This window comes from Elephas maximus, chromosome 8 (assembly GCF_024166365.1).
Source record: "Elephas maximus indicus isolate mEleMax1 chromosome 8, mEleMax1 primary haplotype, whole genome shotgun sequence".
NCBI classification, from domain to species: domain Eukaryota; kingdom Metazoa; phylum Chordata; class Mammalia; order Proboscidea; family Elephantidae; genus Elephas; species Elephas maximus.
In genome coordinates this window covers 50,382,783-50,405,802 of record NC_064826.1, presented here as the reverse complement: position 1 = coordinate 50,405,802, position 23,020 = coordinate 50,382,783, and the positions used below count along the sequence as shown (strand labels likewise).

Sequence of the window (23,020 nt, the reverse complement as noted above, 5' to 3'; positions counted from 1 at the left end):
TGGATAGATATCTTCTCATCTTTCACAATATCAGGGCAGTTTTCTGCCAGCAAATCTTCAACAATTCTCTCTGTATTTTCTGTTATCTCTCCCTGTTCTGGTACTCAAGTCACTCGTAGGTTATTTCTCTTGATAGAGTCCCACATGATTCTTAATTTTTCTTCATTTTTTAAAATTCTTTTATCTGATTTTTCTTCAAATATGTTAGTTCCGAATGATTTAACTTCAAGTTCAGAAATTCTGGCTTCTACTTGCTCAATTTCGCTCCTCTGACTTTCTATTGAGTTGTCTAATTCTGTAATTTTATTGTTAATCTTCTCAATTTCTGATTACTGTCTATGGATTTTTCAAGGTTATTAAATTTTTCATTATGTTCCTGAATAATCTTTCTAATTTGTTCAGTTGCTTTATCTTTGTGTTCCTTGGCTTGTTCTGCATATTGCCTCATTTCCTTCCTGATGTCTTGAAGGGTTCTGTATATTAATCTTTTGTATTCTGCCTCTGGTAATTCCAGGAAGGCACTTTCATCTAGAAGATCCCTGGGTTTTTTTTTTTTTTTTTTTTGAGAGCTTGTTGAGGTGATCGTGATTTTTTCTTTATGTGACTTGTTATTGACTGTTGCCTCCGAGCTATCTATAAGTTATTGTATTAGTTTATGCTAGCTTACTGTGTCATAGATTCTTGCCTTGTTTTGTTTTGATATACCCAAATGGGTTGCTTGAGTCAGCTAGGTGATTATTTTCACCTTTGGAGCTCTGATGTCCTGTCCCCAGATGGCTAGAGCTGTTATCAGGTATATCAGTCTAGGAGTCCATTCACTTTTCTTGTATGAATTCAGCTCAGGTTTCCAGGTAGCTGATCATCAAGTATGTGGTACAGGCTCTGTCCTATAGTCTTAGATGGGCAGGGATGATTGGCGTATGCACCGGTATCTGATTGCAGCAGGTGGTCATGCTCTGAACAAGGCAGGGGGTTGAGAACTGAGCCCCGAGTGTCTCTGAGGAAAGCACGTCCCTGTTCTCTTGAGCATGCAGGTGGGTGGGTTCTGCAGATGGACCATGGGGACCCAATGTTTTTGGCTGTAAGGACTGGGAGGTACCAGTTATCCTTGGACCCTTGTCGCGGGTGGCTGGGTGACCTGAGTGGAGCTACCAGTCCTTAGGTGCCTGATGCGGGTAGGTGAGGACCCTGTTTAATAGGGGAAGCAATGTCAAACATCAAACACACACCTCTCCACCGCACAGCTGAAATGGTTGGAGTCTGCCAACTAGGGCCTATTCTCCTGAAATAGGTCCACACAGGTCCATGTAGAGGGGAAAGGTGCTCAAAGTCCACAGACCGTTTATGCCTGGACAGGAGCTGTTTCTGTCCTGAGCTCCCCCAGTTAGTGGAACTGGAAAATTATCTTCCTCCCCATTTGCAAATTTTTTCCTTCTCCAAGGCTGGGAGGATGGCTGTAGACCCTCAACAGTGCCTATCTCAGGCCCAGAGAATTCAGCCACTGAAGCCAGCTTGGGGATCCGGGGGGCATGGTAAAATATACACAAGTGCATAGCTTTTGCCGAGAGTGCTCTTCTTCTCAGGTTCTGGAGGTGTGAGTAGCCTGTGTGGCTGGGCTTCTTCCCCCACCACTGCTCCAGAAATGGTACCTGAGGGCTCCCTGCAATTCAGGTCCGGTAACTCCTCTCCACTTCTGAACTGTCTCTTCCTCCCCCTGACCCTCTGTTCATTTTCTAAGCTTGCCTTTGATGCTCAGGGCTCCTAGCTTGTCATAAATATACTCGTTTCACTTGTTTTTTCGGGTCTTTGTTGTAAAGAGGTCTCACCAGAAGCGTCTGTCTATCTGCCACCTTGGCTCCTTGGTAGGCAATTTAAATCTTTCTCCTACAAGTGGGCATCTACCTTAGTTGAGAATATTTATTCTAGAGCTGGTTACTTAACATTTAATTGAAGTCCATAATCTAGTTATCTTTATTGCCTAAACACTGGAGATTTGCAAATAATGGGGCTGTCGCTGGTGAAATTAATTGAATTGGCTAGAAATATTATGGGCTAATTTTATAATCTTACCTAAAAGGGTATAAAGATCCAGGAAGCTCAGTTACATAAAGTGCAGTTCAGAAATGATCCATTTTCTAACATTTGATTTCAGAGCATTCTTAGTTGTCCGACTACGACTGAATGGTTAGGTTAGCTGAATCCATAGAATGTTGAGTGTGTGCATCTGATTAACCTTCCCTGCAAGAACAGTTGGGATGCCTAAAAGAGCTGAGACTGGGGACTTCATGAAGCACATGGTACAGATGGATTCCTGCTTGTTATGCAATTGCTTCAGTCAGAAACCAGTCTGAGAGGGCTTTTGCTATACTCTTCCAGGGAGGGATCTGTAGCTGTCCTCTACTGTTGTTTATTGATGCTTAACAATATTTACCAAAAGAACCCAATAATAATGTTTGTCCAATTGGTTTCTATTGTTTAGAACACTTACATTCCAGGAGCTCACATTCTAGAGATGTAGCTCACATAGAAGAAAATTCTACATACAGAGAATTTGTTGTCAAAGACAACAAAGAGTTCTTACTCATAGGACATCCACATTTATTCAGATATAAATAGCTGTGATTCTTCATTCAAAGACCTTTCACCCACTTCTGTGTATGACACATTTTTTTCCTCTGTCATGACCTTCACATTGCAGAAGACGTGAGAATCTTAGGACTCATCTAGCTCTGATCATTTAATGATGTTTCAGGGACTCTGGGAGTTAGATTCCCTTGCTCTAAGTCATTCTAATGGTTATTTAAAAATCTTCAACTAATAATTGCTTAATTTTTGTCCTTATGTTTCTATTTTCCATATTTTCACCTCTCTTTTCTCCCAGGTTTTGCCCTGATATTTTATAAAGTATTACTTTAATTTTAGGGGTGCATCATTATTCTCCTTTCTTTTTCAGCAATGCTAGTCAACTTAGTATTAAGCCTCTGAATAACTGGAATAATTTACCTCTTTTTAATTCCCATACACTGTACTCTGTTACTCCTGTGAAGTTAATTTTTAAACAAATATTCCTGTTCCAGTGCAATTTGGTTTTCTTAAATTTTACTTTAAATAAAATTCTATTTTAATTAGTATATCATATTTCTCTACCCTCATGCAGGTCAACTTGAAAATTCTAGGAAAGGATAGAGGAGGGACAAAATATTTGTTCATGTATTACCACAGGTCTTCTAAATGATAACATGTGTCATTATTTAATTCTTCAAAAATCGCTGTAAATTGGGTATTGTTAGCCACTTTTTTTTATAGATGACAAAACCTGGTAAAGGGAAAACTTAGGAAAATTAGATAAAATCAAATATGCTCAGAATTACTATGAGATAGATGACCCTGAGTTTATGAATCCAGGTGATAAATAGTATCAAAGACCAGGAAGAAAGCATAAAAATACAAGTTAAATATAAGTTTTCTTTTGTCATATCTAAATTCTTACCTTTTGGCAATATAAAACTCTCAGCAGATGTATCTGTCAGTTCATTGTACTGCGGTGGCTTGCATGTTGCTGTAATTCTGGAAGCTGTGCCACTGGTATTTCAAATACCAGCAGGGTCACCCATGACAGGTTTCTACAGGGCTTCCAGATTAAGACAGACTAGGAAGAAGGACTTGGCAAATTACTTCTAAAAACAAAAAGGCCACTGAAAACCTTATAAATAGCAGCAGAACATGGTGTTTGTTAGTGCTGGAAAATGAGCCCCTTAGGTTGGAAGGCATTCAAAATACTACTAGAGAAGAGCTGCCTCCTCAAAGTAGGCGTGACCTCAATGACATAGATGGAATAAAGCTTTCAGGATGTTCGTTTGCTGATACGGCATGACTCAAAAATGAGAATAAGCAGCTGCAAACATCCATCAGTAATTAGAATATAGAACGTACAAAGTATAAACCCAGGAAAAGTGGAAGTTGTCAAAAGTGAAACAGAATGCTTGAAGATCGATATCCTAGGCATTAGTGAGCAGAAATGGAATGGTATTGGCCATTCTGAATTGGAGAATCATACAATATATTATGGCAAGTTGAAGAGGAACAGTATCACATCACATTTTAAGATCTATCCTGAAGTACAACACTGTCAATGATAAGACAATACCCATAAGCCTAAAATAAAAATCAGTTAATATGACTATTATTCAAATTTATACACCCATAACTAAGGCCAAAGATGAAGAAATTGAAGATTTTTACCAACTTCTGCCATCTGAAATTGATCGAACATGCAATGAAAGTGCATTGATAATTACTGGTGATTGGAATGTGAAAGCTGGAAAAAAAGAAGTAGGATTAGTAGTTGGAAAATACAGTCTTGATGAGAGAAATGACATGGAAGATTGCATGATAGAATTTTGCAAGACCAACAACCTGTACATTGGAAATACATTTTTCAACAACATGAATGGTAACTATACATGTGGAATGTGCCAGAATAGACAGGAATCAACTTGACTACATCTATGCAAAGAGACATTTGAGAAGCTCAATATCATGAGTCAGAATAAGGCCGGAGGCCAACTGTGGAATAGATTGTCAATTGCTCCAATGCAAGTTCAAGTTGAAGCTGAAGAAATCCAAACAAATCCATAAGAGACAAGATACAACCTTTAGCATATCCCATCTGCTTTAGTTACCTAGTGCTGCTTTAACAGAAATACCACAAGTGGATGGCTTTAACAAAGAGAAATTTATTCTTTCACATTTCAGAAAGCTAAAAGTCCAAATTCAGGGTGCCAGCTCTAGGAGAAGGCTTTCCCTTTCTGTCAGCTCTGGGGGAAAGTCCTTGTCATAAATCTTACCCTGGTCTAGGAGCTTCTCCCCACTGGGACCCCGAGTCCAAAGAACATGCTATTCTCCTGGCTCTTGTTTTTTGGTGGTATGAGGTCCCCGTGTCTCTCTGCTTGCTTCTCTCTTTTATATCTCAAAAGACAATGGCTTAAAACACAACCTAATATTGTACATTAAGTTCTGCCTCATTAACACAACTACCCCTAATTCTGCCTCTTTAACATCATAGAGGAAGTATTTACAACAGATAGGAAAATCACATCAGATCACAAAATGGTGGACAACCACACAATAGTGGGAATCATGGCCTAGCCAATTTGACACACATTTTTTTGAGACACAATTAAATCCACAACAACAACTGAATTTAGAGACCGTCTCAAGAATAGATTTGACCAATTGGACGCTAGTGACTGAAAACAAGAGGAGTTGTGGGAAGACATAAAGGACATCATACATGAAGAAATAAAAGGTCATTAAAAAGACAGGAAACAAAGAAAAGATCAAAATGGATGTCAGAAAAGACTCTGAAGCTTGTTTTTGAGTGTAGAGTAGCTAAAATGAACAGAAGAAATGATAAAGTAAAAAAGCTGAACAGAAGATTTCAAAGGGTGGCTCAAGAAGACAAAGTAAAGTATTATAATGAAATGTGCAAAGACCTGGAGTTAGAAACCAAAAGGGAGGGACAAAACTTGGCATTTCTCAAGCTGAAAGAGCTGAAGAAAAAATTCAAGGCTCGAGTTGCAACACTGAAGAAATCTACAGGGAAAATACTGAACAACGCAGGAAGCATCAAAAGAAGATGGAAAGAATACACAGAATCACTACCAAAAAGAATTGGTCAAGGTTCAATGATTTCAGGAGGCAGTATACCATCAAGAACCAACAGTACTAAAGGAATAAGTGCAAGCTGCCCTGAAGGCATCGGCAAAAAACAAGGCTCCAGGAATTAATGGAATTCCAATTGAGATATTTCAAGAAAAGGATGCAACTTTGGAGATGCTCATTCATCTATGCTAAGAAATTTGGAAGACAGCTATCTGGCCAATCAACTGGAAGAGATCCATATACGTGCCTATCCCAAAGAAAGGTGGTCCACTGGAATGCAGAAATCATCCAACAATATCACTACTATCATAAAAAAAGCAAGTAAAATTTTGCTGAAGTTAATTCAAAAATCGGTTGCAGCAGTACATAGACAGGGACTGCAAGAAATTCAAGCTGGATTCAAAAGAGGGTATGGAAGGGGGGATATCATTGCTGACGTGAGATGGATCTTGCGTGAAAGCAGATGATACCAGAAAGATACTTACCTGTGTTTTACTGACTATCCAAAGGCATTCAACCGTGTGGATCATAACAAATTAGGGATAACATTGAGAATAATGGGAATTCCAGAACACTTAATTGTGTTTATGAGGAACTTGTAAGTAGACCTAAAGGCAGTCATTCAAACCGAATGAGGGAATAGTGCACAGTTTAAAGTTAGGAAAGTTGTGTGTCAAGGTTGTATCATTTCACCATATTTATTCAATCTGTATGCTAAGCAAATAATCTGAGAAGCTGGACTATATGAAGAAGAATGGGGTATCAGGATTGGAAGAAGACTCATTAACAACCTACGATATGAAGATGACATAACCTCGCTTGCTGAAAGTGAAGAGGAGTTGAAGCACTTACTGATGAAGATCAAAGCCTTAAGTATGAATCACACCTCAACATAAAGTAAAAAAAAAAAAAAAAAAACTCCTCACGACTGGACCAATAAGCAATATCATGATAAATGGAGAAAAGATTGAAGTTATCGAGGATTTCATTTTACTTAGATCCACAACCAACATCCACAGAAGCAGCCGTCAAGAAATCAAACAATGCATTGCACTGGGCAAATCTGCTGCAAAAGATCTCTTTTAAAGAGTTAAAAAGCAAAATTGTCACCTTGAGGATGAAGGTGTGTCTGACCTAAGCCATGGTATTTTTTTTCTATCGCCTCACATGCATGTGAAAGCAGGAAAATGAATAAGGAAGACTGAAGAAGAATTGATGCCTTTGAATTACGTTGTTGGTGAAGAATATGAATATACCATGGACTGCCAGAAGAATGAAAAAAATCTGTTTTGGAAGAAGCACAGCCAGAATACTCCTTAGAAGCCAGGATGGTGGGACGTTGTTTTATGTACTTTGAACATGTTCTCAGAAGGGACCAGTCCCTGGAGAAGGACGTCATGCTTGGTAAAGTAGAGTGTCAGTGGAAAAGAGGAAGACCCTCAACAAGATGGACTGACGTAGTTGCAGCAAAAACGGGCTCAAATATAGTAACACTTGCGAGGATGGCACATGACTAGAGAGTGTTTTGTTCTGTTGTACACAGGTTCATTAGGAGTCATAACCAACTCGACGGCGCCTAACAATGACTTCATGGAATGAAGATTAGACAGACATAGAAGAAATGTTATAAAATAGTACAAACCAGTTGTCGTCAAGTCGATTTAGACTCATGGCAACCCCAGGCATTTCAGAGTAGTAATTTGCTCCATAGGTTTTTTAATGACTGATTTTTCAGATGTAGATTGTTAGGCTTTTCTTGCAGGGCACCACTGGATGGACTCGAACCTCCAAACTTTTGGTTAGCAGTCAAGCAGGTTAACCATTTGCACCACTCAGGGACTCCCAAATAGTACAACAGGTGCTATAACGAAATGTGGGGACCCACGAAAAGGGAATTTTTAGAAGGAAATGTAAAGAGGGAATGATACTCCAGCTTTGTTTTCAAGGATGAGTCAAGACCAATTACTAGATGTTGACAAACACAGAGGAAGGGGTGGAGGCGGAAGACATTCCACCATCTGTAGAAAGATTCAGCAATTTCTACAAAAACCCAGTGACTTTAAGCAATATGAAATACACAGATGTATATATTATATATGGAGCCCTCACGGCACAGTGGTTAAACATTAAGGCTGCTTAGCAAAAGGTCAGCATTGCACTTCCACTAGCCACTCCCTGGAAACTCTATGGGGGGGAAGTTCTGCTCTGTCCTATATGGTCGTTATGAGTTGGAATCAACTCAAGTGTAATGGGTTTGTTTATTTGTATTTTGGTATATATATATATATATATATATAAATATAAAAGTTATCTCATTACTTCAAAATAAATAAGGTTAGAGAAAGTTCATCTCAAATTAATTGAGCACCTACTATATTTAGTCACTGTTACTGAAGATAGTTTTCACCTTAGAAATACGTCTTAAACTACCAAAAGTTCTAGCTTGTGAAAAGAAGCAAAACAGAAACTAGAAAATTCTATTTCAAAGCACAAAAAATGTATTTAGTGCTGAAAAGAAAAGAAAAACATACTGGATGCATTTACAAGATCTTTGTTTTGTTATTTGTCAGGTCTTTATGGATAAAGAAAAGCCCATTAAAAGTAGAAAATGAGGGCAAACATCTCGAATGGTGTAAAAAAAATACCAAATTTAGTTTGAAAATAATGCCTCTTAAAGGCATATATACTAAAGTTTACATATACATATTTCTATACATGAATAAATTAAAAATTTTTAAATATAAAAGTATTCAGATTAAAACTATCAAAAGTAAATTATTTATGGAAGTTACAGATTTCTTTTTTTTTGAGTAATGTAAATTAAAAAAATCTTAGCATATTTGTATGTCTCTTACTATGGATAAAAGCATACCACCTTATTGCTAATTAGGAGGTTAGAAAAACAAATATTTATATTCAGGCCTAAAGAAACAAGGAATCTAAGGTTGTATAAATAATTCACAATAAGATGGAACTCAATATGTTTTATATAAAAAAAAGTAAATAAAGGGAAATTTTATTTCCACTTGAAAGAAGAAGAAAAATATTTTAAAGTGTCTTTGTTCTATTTTTCACCAAAAATATTACAAAAATACGGATAGCCTATAGCATTATGTCATAGAAGTTGGTTTCAAAATTACTAATTTCCTTAGTCTCCTTTATTTCTTTTACTTTAAAAGTCTTTGGTAATCCCAGATAACTAATTTTAAAATCTACCCCAGATGCATCACCTAGATGTAATGTTTTTATGGTCATGTTTCTTTCCAAGCTTCACTAATTTTATGTACGTACAGTGGAATATTACTCTGCCATAAAGAGAAATGAAGTCCTAATAAGTGCTACAACATGGTCAAACCTTTAAAACATTATGCTGAGTGAAATAAGTCAGTCACAAAAGGACATATATTGTATGATTTTACTTATATGAAATATCTAGAGTAGGTAAACATATAGAGACCAAAGTTTATTAGTTATCATCGGGGTAGGAGAGAGAGTCACTGCTTAAGGACAGTGGACTTCTGTTAAAGGTAATAGAAAAATCTGGAAATGGATAGTGATAATGGTTGTACAACATGATGGATGTAATTAATATCACTGAATTGTACATGTCAAAAATGTTGAAATAGCAAATATTTTGTTACACATATGTCTATATATTTGCTACATTAAAAAAGTCAATAGTATGGAAAATTTAAGAAAATTGCAGAAATAATACAGTTTGTAGGGCATTTAGAACATTAGAGTAGGAGTATTAGAGTGGGAGAGGAGCATTTAGAGCAATACGAGAGTAGTAGAGCACATTCAACATCAGTACAATAGCATTTCTCTAGAAAAAAAAAATACAAACACAAAGGTAGGAAGTAAGGACAGAATGCAAGAATATTTTTGAAATTGACGGACAGGAGTCTCCAGAGAGCAAGAAGTCACTGAACCCCAGCACGATGGATTAAAAGGGCCACGTGCCATAGCCTACCTGAGTATACTATTGCAGGGTATCAAGAAAACAGAAAAGACCATGAAAGCCCTAGTAGGGTTGGGAGTGAGGTCACATACAGATCGGAAAGACCGCTAGCAATATCAGGAATTAAACGTCAGTTGAGCCATCATTTCAAAAGTCTGAGGGAAAATTATTTCCAACTGCTAGTCTATGTGTAGCCAAAGTTTCAAGAATGAGCACAGGCAACTAGCTCTTAGCCACTGTGCCACCAGGAATCCAGAGACTTTTTAATATATGCAAGGACCCAAATCTTACATCCCTTCAACCCTTTTTCATGGAGCATCCAGAGTAAAAACTCCACCAAAAGAAGGCAGTAAACCCAGAAATAAGAAGACAGAGGATTGAGAAAAACAGATGATTGGACATGGAAAGACAGAACGTCTAGTAAGAGGCTGGCAGAAGTCTCAGTTCTAGAGAAAAACCAGTCATAATTGGACCAGGAGGGCAGGAGACGTAAGGAGGCAATTATTATCATCAGGAAAAAAAACAAATTATACCGGAAAGAAAGCAATCATTATATGTTTTAGCTTTGCTGTAAAGAAAATGTATAATAATAATGTACACAGTCAATAGTGTCAAAAAGTAACCATACTGATCAGATAGGAAGAAGAGAAGTATGCACGTGGAGCTGGTGGGAGGGTGTGTTATCAAGTGTAGTACTATCAGAGTTAAATTCTTCTCTTCCACAAAAGGAAATAAAAAACTAGTTAGAAAACAAAACAAAATTTTTTAAAAATCAAGGAATAGCACTGAAAGTACATTATCTAGAAATAGTCCAAAGTGTTTTCTCCTGAGACAGAGAGGATGGAGAAAATAGGATAGTTGTCTTTTTTTTTCTTTTAGCTTTGAAATATTGTTTGACTTTTTTCATTAACAAATATTCATTTGATAATCTAACACATTTTTAAAATCACAATTAGATTTTAATTGAGTTGCATTCTATAACTGTTTACCAGTCCTTTACTTTTTCCTATCTTGTGACTCTTCACTTTAGTGTTTCTTCCATGCTTCTTTGTTTTCTTAAGTATTTCCCTAGAAACGTGTCTCAGGGTACAACATTTTTTTTTTTTTTTTTACTGAAAGGATGGAGACCACTTTATAGATTTAACACATGTACAAATATGTCCCTATAAATCAGTTTTTTCTCTCTCTCTTTCTCACTTTTTTTTTTGAGATCCTATTTCTAAGGAAAGAATATCCCTATCTTTATGAGGTTAATTCCTTTAGTTGTGGCTTTGACCTTCCTGGGCATAGTAACTGGTGTTGGGCTGGGCTCTTGCCAATAGATATAAAACTTTCCTTGTGGGTCACATTTCATGAGTCCAAGAATGAACATCTGAAGCAAATTGGACCAATTACATCCTTTACTAGGGTCTGTGAACTTGGGATGAAGATGCAAGACACTGGATTCTTCTCTATTAGGAATATAAGAATCTGGGACTCTTGGTGACCAGGAACCTAGAGGGTAGGTCAGACAGTTTGTAGGAAAAAAAAAGTTTAATTTTCTCATTTAATCACCTTCATATTTAATAAAGAAAAAAAAGGTCCCCTAAATGAGAAAATTGAAGATACGTTGTAAAATACTATTGAGGGGTAAACTCATTTTTTAAATTTTAAAATATTAATAGATACCTAAAATATATATTTAGAATAATGATTAATTTCCAAATAGTAGCAGATTACCTTCCTGATTAATGAGTTCTCTAAATAACTAACACATACTATTTGGGGAACAGTCATGTACAAACACCGCTCTCTTTGTAATAAGTTTATAGAAGAAATATACATGTCTCAATATCTAGATATAATGAAATTATGCTATACCCTCGTTCACGAGTATTTTTTCTCATTTTGCTTTATAGTGCCAGTAAGAATTCCATTTCCACTACCTAACTTTCTCTAATAGCAAAATCCAGTGCAAATTCTTTCCATACACTAGAAAATAATTTTTTTTCAAAATAATCACAAAAAGAGAAGAGTAAGAATGACTAAACCAAGCACTCTAAAAAGTGTAATGGCTTCAAAGAGAATCACTTAGAAACTAAAATTGGGAGAGAAAAAGAATATGAGAATTATCGCTCTCAGAATAGGGTAAATATATAAATAAATTTAAATAGAGTAAATGTAATATACCCAAGAGCAGGAATCAGTGTCTCTTGTTATGGCCAATTCTTTTGTAATCTTTACAAAACGCAGCTAGGTTCTAGAATCAGAAAGGGGAAACAATGTCCTGAATGGCTGTGGCATTCCTAATCTCATGTTTCTAAAATTAACAATGGACAAGATTGAATGTTGCCTTGGAGTCAATTTTTCTCTTATGACTTTATTACTTTCACATTAATAAGACAGAGGATCCCAGGCTGTGGAAAATTCTATTTCCTCAAGCATATTGCTTGACAAGCCCTGTAGCTTTACATTAACATCCTGGCTCCCTTTTCCTTAACTGCTGCCAAAAGCTAGAGAAAATTGGCAGAAACCCTTTTAGGTGCCATGTTGACATTCTGGATAACCTTTTAGTTGAGTACCTCAAACATAGTAACTTCCCTACCTCTGGGTAGAGTTTAACCACCATTTTCTGAACTTGCAATGCACGAAGTTATATGTAAACCCCATTACGCCTGTGTAGTATGATTAAGAATGTTGCTGATGCAACTTCTATGAACTTCCTGCCTGGAAACCCCATAAAAGTAACCTTCCCTCTCACCCTCGCTGAGCAGCCTTGGAGGCAGCAGCCCCGACTGTTCCTTTTCTTGCACAATGAAATAAAAACACTTTTCTGATCTCCCACCTCAGTCTCTCATTTAATGGCTAAGTTGCGCTGAGTAGAACCTGGGGCTTCAACCAGGCAACATTAATACTACAGTAAACTAGAGGATTATTTGTAATCTCCGAGATTTTATCTCTTATTCTGTACTTTTAATAGCCCTTCAACCATCATTGCTTTCAGTAATATTCACATGCTTTTAGAATAATATAAAATGTTCTTAATGTAAAATAAATTAGTTGGAATTTATGAAAAAGTAAAAATTTTATTGAAGTCTTTACAAACAGTTGTTATATAATACTGTACATCAAAAAACCAACACACAAAAAATGTTTGGAATGGACCAAGATATCATAGCCTGTTGCTCTCTAGTTCCTGGCAACCTTTTCATTAGCGGCCATAGCACTTAACCACTACACCACCAGGGTTTCCAGTCATATACCCTGTCATGGATTAAATTGTGTCCCCCCAAAATATGTGTCAACTGGGTTAGGCAATGGTTCCCAGTATTGCGTGGTTCTCCTCCATTTCATGATTGTAATTTTATGCTAAAGAGGATTAGGGTGGGATTGTAACATCCTTACTAAGGTCACATCCCTGATCCAACTTAAAAGAGAGCTTCTTTGGAGTGTGACCTGCAAAATCTTTTATTTTACAAGAGATAAAAGGAAAGCAAGCAGAGAGTGGAGACCTCATACTACCCCAAAAGCAGTGCCAGGAACACAGCATGTCCTTTGAAGGCAGGGTTCCTACTTGGAGAAGGTCCTAGTCCAGGGGAAGATTGATGACAAGGGCCTTTCTCCAGAGCCAACAGAGAGAGAAAGCCTTTCCTTGGAGCTGTTACCCTGAATGTAGACTTCTAGCCTACTAGACTGTGAGAAAATAAATTTCTCTTTGTTAAGGCCATCCACTTGTGGTATTTCTGTTATAGCAGTGCTAGATGACCAAGACATACCCTATAAATCTAGAGAATCTTCCTTGTGAAAAGTCATTTCTCAAGAAATTGAATAACGTGCTTGGGAGACTTTAGTGTAGTAGTATATACAGCAAAAAAAGAAATAAAGACAAATTCATAGATTCACATCATACATAATCAAATAATCTTAGCACCTGGGAGGTTCTTTACAGATGATCTGATGTAACACCTTCATTTTATAAACGATTAAACTAAGAAGCTGAGACATGATGTTAGAACTTATTAACTCAAAGCCACAGACAGCAAGAGAACATGGGCTAAGTTCATATCTGCCGATTCTGAAATCCGAAAGGAATATTAAAGATTATTCAATCTAAATGATCTCTTTTTCAGATGAGAAAACAGAGTCCTACATTTTTCATACATAATTTGGCTTTTAAAATCTTGACCTTATGATGATTTTGTAGCCATTTTACAAAGAGAGATACTGAGAGACTGGGAGGTGAAATAATTTATTCAAAGTCACAAAACAAATATGTAGCAGAGCCAGCCCTTGAACTCAAAGCTATCTCATATCATATAACCTATAATTTTTATACTTGAGAACTACTACCTGGGTAAACTCCAAAAGTTTTTATGAAGTTTCCTCCCTAAACTTTTTTGGGGAAAAATTATAAAGTTGACAAACAGTACACAAAAAGATGATTCCCAGGAGTTAAGGAACTCATTTATTCTCTCAAATACTTACTGATCATAGACTGTACTCCAAGTTTATGCTTGGTACTGGGATGCAAAGATGAATGATATACGCTTTCAGTGGACTGTGATTTTGTGGAGAAGAGACCGATTGTAAAATAATTGAAGGACTTCAATGAATGAATAGCTATTTTCTAATCACACAGTACAAGCAGAAGAACAAAAAAAACAGCATGTATAAATTCAGAGGCAGGAAAGGAATGGTATGTTTGGAAAACTACAAAAATTGTTCTTAGAAAAGAGGTAAAAAGTGAAGAAAATGGGTGGATGTCAGACTTTGAAAACCCTTGCATGGCATTCTAAGAAGTTTAATCTTTATTATGTAAGCAGAATTAAAACAAACAAAAAAAACCCATTGCCATTGAGTCCATTCCAACTGATAACCATTAAATAATTGTGAGGACGGGGAGTGACAGGAAAAGGCTTTGCACTCTTCAAAGGTCACAATAGAAAAGCTAAATCAGGTTGAGAAGATCAGCTAGAGAACTATGATAATAATGCTGGGAAAAGATAAGACACAAAACCAAAACTTGTATTCAGTCTAATGAAAACAAATTGAACCCATTTTAGTGTGGAATGTGATTGCCATTTATGGTGGCATCTGTGTGAAAAAGGGCTATAAAATTGAAGAGCAAGCCCTAAGTGTCATGGGTGGCAGAAATACATTCCCTAAGCTTTTTTGAAGGCACCATGGAGCACAACAGCTGGGATAGAAAGAGGAGAAGTAACGAAAACTGGATAAAAACATCAGGATCAATCTTGGTAAAAAGCGAGATAAAACAATAAAGGTAGAAGTGGCAAATACAAAGCTAACAAGAAGCAGACTTAATAACAAGGGCACCCACAGACTTTAACCCCTGTCAGGAAGCATTTCACCTCCTGATTTCCCATTTCCCCAGTTCACTTTACAGGCCGGTGTCCTGAGGTGAGGTGTGGCTCCCAGGTTTGGCTCCTAAAGTAGTGTAGTCAGGGCAGTACCTCAGTGTCATAGCGGTGGTGTGAGGGAAGATAACAGGAGTAGGAATGAGGAACAAAAGCCAAGATGCAGGGTACCCTGCAGGAAAAGGCCACAGGCCAATAGGTAGGAGAGATCAATAATTTGATTTACATAGACTAGAGTCAAGAACTGGATTCAGTGAGAGAAGGGCCTCGTCAGGATGAATCGAGGAATAAAATGATTATGTGAACCTGCTTTTTTGGTGAACGTACTTGTATTTTAACTTGTTGGCTGGTGGGCATATGAAATATAAATGTATTGTGACCATGTAAAGAAATATATGATAAAGAGAGGAAGAGAACCAAAGTCTAAACCCAGTGGGAAACAGAGGAGACTCTACAAGAAATAATCTGGGTAGCTTTCTGCGATTAAAAACAACTACATTGTTTGCCTCAACACTGTTACGCTCAGGAGAAACAAGGACTCGATGTTAGCAACAGAGAGAATGCTGCACTGTTTATTTGGGCATAATTCACATCATGATTTTAATATTTATGATGTGTAAAGAGCTTGCATAAACACAATTACTGGGTGACAGAATATTTTAGGTAAAAAAATTGATTCATTTTCACTTCAATTAGGCACCTGCTGCTAACGTGGGCACACAAAATACTCTTCTGACTATCATTAAAAAAAAAAAAAAATTTTTTTTTTTATCATAAAAGCCAGTAATAAATGTTTATCTGTAGTAACCTCCAGACGGTAATATTAAACATTCAGATACCAAAGCATATTAACTGTATGCAAATTTGACCCTGCATAAAAGAGAGAGGAAAATACTTCAAAAGTAATATCCTTATTTCCCAGGTAAGTAATGGATATCTGCCTATCTATCTATAACTGTCATAATTTTTACTGTTAAGGAGGACCCACTTCAGTTTTCAGGGCCCTGCTTTAATTTAACTTTGAACCATTCAGCCTAAGGGATCAAAAGTGCTACACGTCACCTAGCCCCATGACAGGGCTGTCTAAACTTTGAAAATATTTAAGCCTCTTACCCAAAACATTGGCAGTTTGAATCTACCGGACCACTCCTTAGAAATCCCATGGGAAGCAGTTTTACCTTGTCCTATAGGGCTGCTATGAGTCAGAACTGACTCGATGTCAATGGGTTTGGTTTGGGTTTACAGGGTCACTAAGAATCGGAATTGACTTGACAGCAATGGGTTTGGTTTTTTGGCTTTTGATTAAAAGTTAAAATGTCTAACTGGAATTTTACTGGCCAATTTCAGTTTCCCGTTCAGTACATTCTTATTTCTGGCTCACATAAAGCAGAGTTATATGTTTCACTTGAAAATAGGGAAGATAAAACAGGATCCTGCCAAAGGATAAGCCTTAAGGAAAAAAGAAAATTGAAAAATGAGCGTCTTTCTTTGTGTAGATCATATCTTCAAGGGTAGCTGAAGAGGAAACTCTGCAAAGTTCAATCAAAATAGAGTCTCTTTACTAACAAGATGTTATGATAAAGAGAGTGGAGGTGGGAAACGAATCACTATTTCTTTTGTATTGCCTTTGTTATATTTTAAGACCAACTAGAAATGTGTCCAAGGCTGCCAAAGTGTAATCTTATATATTAGACTGAAACCTTGAATTTATTATTATATATGAGACTGAAACCATGAATTTATATATACAAAGCATATATTGAAGAAAGTGGCATGCTCAGCAACATTACAAATGTTTTAAATACAGGTTTGGGTTTTAATATACTACCATAAAGGAAAGATATGTTTTCCACATGTGACTTACAGAATCAAGTTTCTCTATTTATAACCTTATCTCATCCCCCCCAACACTTCCTCTTAGGCTTATAACAAGTTACAAAGTAAATTACCAGCATGAGACATTTGTCTATGCTTCCACTCATTTTGAATCTATACATTACTGAAGCGTTTTGAATATTATTCAATTATAAACTCGAATCACTTACTAGATGTTCTTTGCTTTACACAAAGCTTATGATAACGAAAATCTATTGTTGTATAAGAGACAAAGTAAGATTATTCTTTTATTTTAGAAGGTATCTAGACTATCGAAACAGAGAATGCAGCATATATATATATATTTAATCAAACTTATATAGCTCAAATTAGATGCATAGGACAGAGTGGGAGAAAAATGTAGAACAAAATTTAAATTCACAAAAAGACTAGGCTTGCTGATCTGACAGAGACTACAGAAAACCGAAAAACATGGCCCCCGGACTTTCTCTTAACTCAGTACTGAAGTCACTCCTGAGGTTCACCCTTCAGCCAAGGATTAGGCAGGCCTATAGGGTCAATAGAAACCCTAGTGGTATAGTGGTTAAGTGGTACAGCTGCTAACCAAAAGGTGGGCAGTTCAAATCTACTAGGCGCTCCTTGGAAACTCTCTGGAGCAGTTCTACTCTGTCCTGTAGGGTCACTATGAGTTGGAATCGACTCAACGGCAACAGGCTTTTTTTTTTTTTTTTTTTGGTGTAGGGCCAACAGGAGCCCTGGTTGTGTAGTGTTTAAGAGCTTGGCTGCTAGCCAAAAGTTTGGCAGTTTGAATTCACCAGCTGCTCCTTGGAAACCCAATGGGGCAGTTCTACTGTGTCCTATAGGGTTGCTATGAATCGAAATCAACTCTATGGCAATGGGTTTATAGGACCAACAATAACACATGTGAGGGACGTGCTTTGTAGTTTAATCATGTCTATGAAACTAACGGGTTCACCAGCCCAGAAGCAAAGATGAGAAGGCAGGACAGGACAGGAAAACTGCATGAGTGGAAACAGGAAATATGGGATGGAGAAGGGGAGAATGCTGACATGTAGCAAAGTTAACAACCAACATCACAAAACAATATGTGTATTAACTGTTCAATGAGAAACTAATTTGCTCTGTAAACTTTCACCTAAATCACAATTACAAAAACAAAATAAATGCATATTTTCAGAAATACATTGATTTAAGATAATTCCTAACTCCGAGATTCTATAATCTCTGATTACCTAGCAATTTCTCCATGTAGTAAATTGAAAGACCCCTTAATTTCTTCATGAGAAACTTTTGTGGATTAAAATTAAAAATTTAGTCCATTTTATTTCATATCTGTCAATGGAATATGTTGTTTCATTTACTTAACAGATTATTTTTTATGGCGTAAATACAAAAAACTAATCAATTCCCTAAACAATTTGTATAAGTTATACCCAGATTGATCTCTTCTCGTGGTTCTTACTGATCATCAAATTGCTAACCTAACAGGAATAAAATTTTGTACTAAATGTTTCTAATGTTTTGAGCATAACCATAGGGACTGGGGGGGAATTACAAAGGAACTTAACTAGAAAAGCAGCCCGGGACATTCAGGAACTGGCCTGGCACCATCAGTTAGGTCTTGACGTAAGCCTTGGTGTTATGCTATTGAACATAAACAATTTCACAGAACATTAAGTGTAAATAAGGCCACTCTGTAATCATGATGGATCAAGAAAGAAATAAGACAATTCTGTAATCATGCCTAAACACATACAAATTATGAACATTGTCCAAGCCACAGATACCACACCCTTTCCTAGCTGATATGAGTAACTGATGCTTCTTTACCAATTATAGCTTTAGCCTCAGTCTATTCTTCCCGCCTATTTAGTAAGATATACCCAGTGCCAGTAAGATATATGTGTCAGAAAATTACTGCTCCTTGACAACATCCATTTCAGAAAGCAGCCATGCTTCCCCAAAATCACCCAACCAAAGTCCAAATTCTATATGTTCTAATACCCTCTTACTGAGTCATCCATTGTTATATTGTGGTACACTTCTCCCTGTCCTCAATGAATAATGACCCAACTTGTCCAACTGCAGATGTGTTCCTGGTGGTATTTGGCTAAAGGATATAGACAGTAAAAAGGCACCTTTAAAAAACATGGCTTCTAATGCCGGTGTTATCAAGAGGCTCTGATATATTGGGTCAAACGAACTCCCTCATTTTTTTTTCATGTTTTTTTTTAATTGTACTTTAGATGAAAGTTTACATAGAAAACTAGTTTTTCATTAAATAATTAATACACATATTGTTTTGTGACATTGGCTGCCATCCCCATGACATGTCTACACTCTCCCCTTTTCGAACTTGGGTTCCCCATTACCAGCTTTTGCTTACCCTTCTGCCATCTCGTCCTTGCCCCTGGGCTGGTATGCCCATTTTATCTCATTTTGTTTTATGGGTCTGTCTAATCTTTGGCTGAAGGGTGAACCTCAAGAGTGACTTCATTACTGAGCTATAAGGGTGTCTTGGGGCCATACTTTTGAGATTTCTCCAGTTTCTGTCAGACCAGTAAGTCTGGTCTTTTTTTGTGTGTGTGTGAATTAGAATTTCGTTGTATATTTTTCTCCAGCTCTGTCTGGACCATCTATTGTGATCCCTGTCAGAGCAGTCACTGCTGGTAGCCAGGCACCATCTAGTTGTGCTGGACTCAGTCTGGTAGAGACTGTGGTAGTTGTGGCCCATTAGTCCTTTGGACTCTTCTTTCCCTTTTATCTTTGATTTTCTTCATTCTCCCTTGCTCAGATGGGGTGAGACCAGTGGAATATCTTAGATGGCTGCTCACGAGCTTTTAAGACCCCAGGTATTACTCACCAAAGTAGAATGTAGAATATTTTCTTTATAAACTATGTTATGCCAATTGACCTAGATGTTCCCCAAGACCATGGTCCCCATAGTCCTCATTCCAGTAATTTGGTCTTTCAGGGAGTTTGGATGTGTCTAAGGAACAATTTTGGGTAAGGCAGAACTTTATTATTTTTGAAGACTAATGAGAACTTCAAAGAAGGAAAATTAGAAGATGCTATAGTGACAAAGAATGGGGGAGGTTATCACTGGTATGCAAAATGACATTGGACAAAGACTTTGAGGTTAGACAAGCTGTGTCAAGTATGGAGAAAAAATATCAGGCCCAGGTGAGGAGCACTGCATGGCTTAGGAGACGGTACTTCATCTTGTTAAGGGCCTTGAAACACCCCAAGAGCTTTATTATAATTCTGTTTTAAAGGAAGTGAGTGGAGAATTTCAAGACTGTATCTCTAAAACTTTATTAAGGGGAAGAAGTCTCAGACACTAGATTGAAGATATTTATACCAATCTTATCTCCTCAAAAGAAGACACAACAATAGCATAATTAAAGAACTAATGACTCTCCCAGTAAGTTATCTACCAGGGTATTAGTGGATGATTTTTAAATAACTCCTTAGAAGGGATCTGAAGAAAGTGTGTATTTAGAAGAGATTAAAGTCATAGATAATCAGCAAAGTGTGAAGTACAGGGTATAAATACAGGTTAGGAAACAATAAGGGTGATGGTGATGATGATTACAACAATGTAACAACAGAGCCTTTCCTAAAAGCAGGCATTGTGAGTACTGAGCTAAGCATTTTTGGTTATTCTCATGCATACTAACTTTTGAGAACTACTGTGCTAAGCCTAACCTGATTTAAACAGCTGTTAAAATTGAGCTGGGTGGCCGTGAGATAATACTTCTCACTCTCCAGTTTCCAGTACTCACTTGCCAGTCCTTGTTTTCCAGGAGAAGGGAGGATTTAAAACTAGATCAGACTGAGCTTGGCTCACCCTTCATAGTGCTTGTCCTTCCCTGATCTTATCTTGCCCTCAACCCTTTGCCTACATAGCAAGCACCTGATGGTCAGTCACACCTGCAACCTGAACCCAGTTCTGATCTGGCTCCCTTTATCAGCAGGTCACTATGAAAATATGCAAATTGTTGCTCCAGCCTTTTCATTTTTTCTGATTCTAACACTGGATCATGTCTTCTATCAAACTCTTCTTCATTCTTGAAATTTTCAGATTAAATTTTGAAGTTATTTTCCTATCATTGTTTCAATCACTAGTTCTGTTTTTCATTTATTTATAACATGACTTCATTGCCCCATTTTATTCCCTCCAGTAACATTGAAAAATGTTTCATTGATTTTCAGCCCTTGCAAAGGTAAAATAAAATAAACTCCTTATGCATTCTTACTCTTGAATTTTTATTTAGATCAAATGTGAGAATCAACAAAACAAAAACCTGATGTGATGCTGGTAATGATCAATGCAATTTTAGCTTCTCGCTCAGGATCCAAATTTTTGTGACATTTCCCCTAGCGTGCTGTAAGTTTCAAGAATTTTCTGACTTTAATGTTTTTGTCTAAAGCTATTTTAATGGCATCACTTTCTCTACTAATCAGGAAGCTATCTAGCAAAATATAGGTTATAGACTTTCTAAGCACATAGATTTTGCTTACCTGGACATTGAGGAAGATGATGTTTATTATTTAAGGACTGGAGAAAAGAGAGGCTGGAGACATAGTGTTACAAGAAAGAAAATGTCATGAATTCAAAATCTAAAGAAGAGATTAAATTAATCAAAACCTGCATATTTGTCTATGGATGAAGTGAGAGATGTAGGGCCAGCTCAGAGCACAACTGTGGGGTCAGCATATAGGGCCAACTCAGGTCAGAATTGTGGCTATTCTTTTCAATAGCCAATGTTTCTCTTTCCCTTGTTCTGGTTTGCCCCCTCATATATCCTTGGTATTTACACTCTTAAAACCTGTCCTACATCAAAAAGGATTCAAGAAACTTTCAGATAACATAATTCTCATGATGTTTCAAATAACTGAATAGTTAAAGTAGAACTACTGAATCAGAGTTAACTATATTAAGCTAAAGGAGTAAAACCCTGTGAAATTATAAGTCACTAAGGAGTAATATATTGGAAGTGAGAGGGCAGGATTATTTTACCTTTGAAATTACACAACAAACATGCCTTTGCTTTCTCACTTCTGTGTAATATTAGATCTGGTGGAGGTTAAAGGCAGAGAGAAATCTAGGGAATTGGTACAGATATTTAGAAAAATTAGAGTCATTTAGTTCAAGACGTCTTTCTCATGTATTTGTGCTACATCTACTTAACTTTCGCTAGTTCTACTTACTCACCACCCACCCCCAACACACATGCACGCATACACACACATACTTATTTTTTCCTTAGCATTTGATAGATAGATTCTTGTCCCTTAAGCCTAGTAGCTTTCAAACCAATATATTTAAAAGTTTCATTTTAAAGTCCTTGGTTTGATGATGTCCATTGTTCGTGGTGTAAATACACCCAGTGTGATGAATTCCAAGCTCCCAATGTAGTTATTGAACAGATTTGGGAAGAGATGACTTTTGGGCCCTGGAGAGCTCATACAGAGCCAGTTCCAGCATACTGTCCTGGATCCAGTCTTAGTTTAGACAGTGTAGTTTAGCCTCTTGGTCAACACTCTCCCTTTCTTTCAAGAGTCACAGTTCCATAGCCAGGTCAGTTCCTCTAGTCCAGGTACCACCAAATATTTTCTCCCAGGCTATGACTTGGATTCATTTCCTTAAATGGTGTCTCAATGTGAGGAGCAGGAGATTTTAATTCTGATAAATTCTAGTTCATCTTTTTTTTATTTTCTTTTCTGGTTATTGTTTTCCATAGCATAAGAAAAGTTTGCCTACCTCCAAGTCATGAAGATATGCCTGTTTTCCTCTAAAAAGTTTTAGGGTTTTAGCTTTTACATTTAGGTTAATGAACCATCTAAAGTTAATTTGTCTATGGTATTGAGGTCAGAATCGACTCCATGGCAACAGGATGGTATTTCATTTTTGAAGAATGCTGGATATGTTCATGTGTACTCTTATAAAGAGATTACTTTTGCTTTTTCATCACTTGATAAGGTAAGCTCTCAATAAGCATCTTTGAGAAAAGCATATTTTCTAACAGTAATCTTGCAAAGATTGTGAGGATGGCACAGGACTGAGCAGTATCTCATTCTGTTAAATGTAGGGTCACTATGAGTCAGAACTGACTCGATGGCATCTAACAACAATAACATAATCTGAAGATTACTAGAAGTTTGAATAAAGTGCTTTCCT

At 36.9% G+C, this 23,020-nt stretch overlaps 1 protein-coding gene across 5 annotated transcripts in view; it reads right to left on the bottom strand.

The window, feature by feature from the left end:
* Window positions 1–23,020, bottom strand: part of CD36 (CD36 molecule) — a 113,359-nt gene that overhangs the window by 76,200 nt on the left and 14,139 nt on the right. For 3 of the 5 annotated variants that reach the window (XM_049893588.1, XM_049893595.1, XM_049893597.1), the window contains exon 1: window positions 3,491–3,649. The exons of the other annotated variants lie outside the window; for them this stretch is intronic. The gene's annotated coding sequence lies outside the window, so the exon portion shown is untranslated. Of the gene's footprint in view, window positions 1–3,490; window positions 3,650–23,020 lie in introns of those variants that run through there. 5 annotated transcript variants of the gene reach the window in all.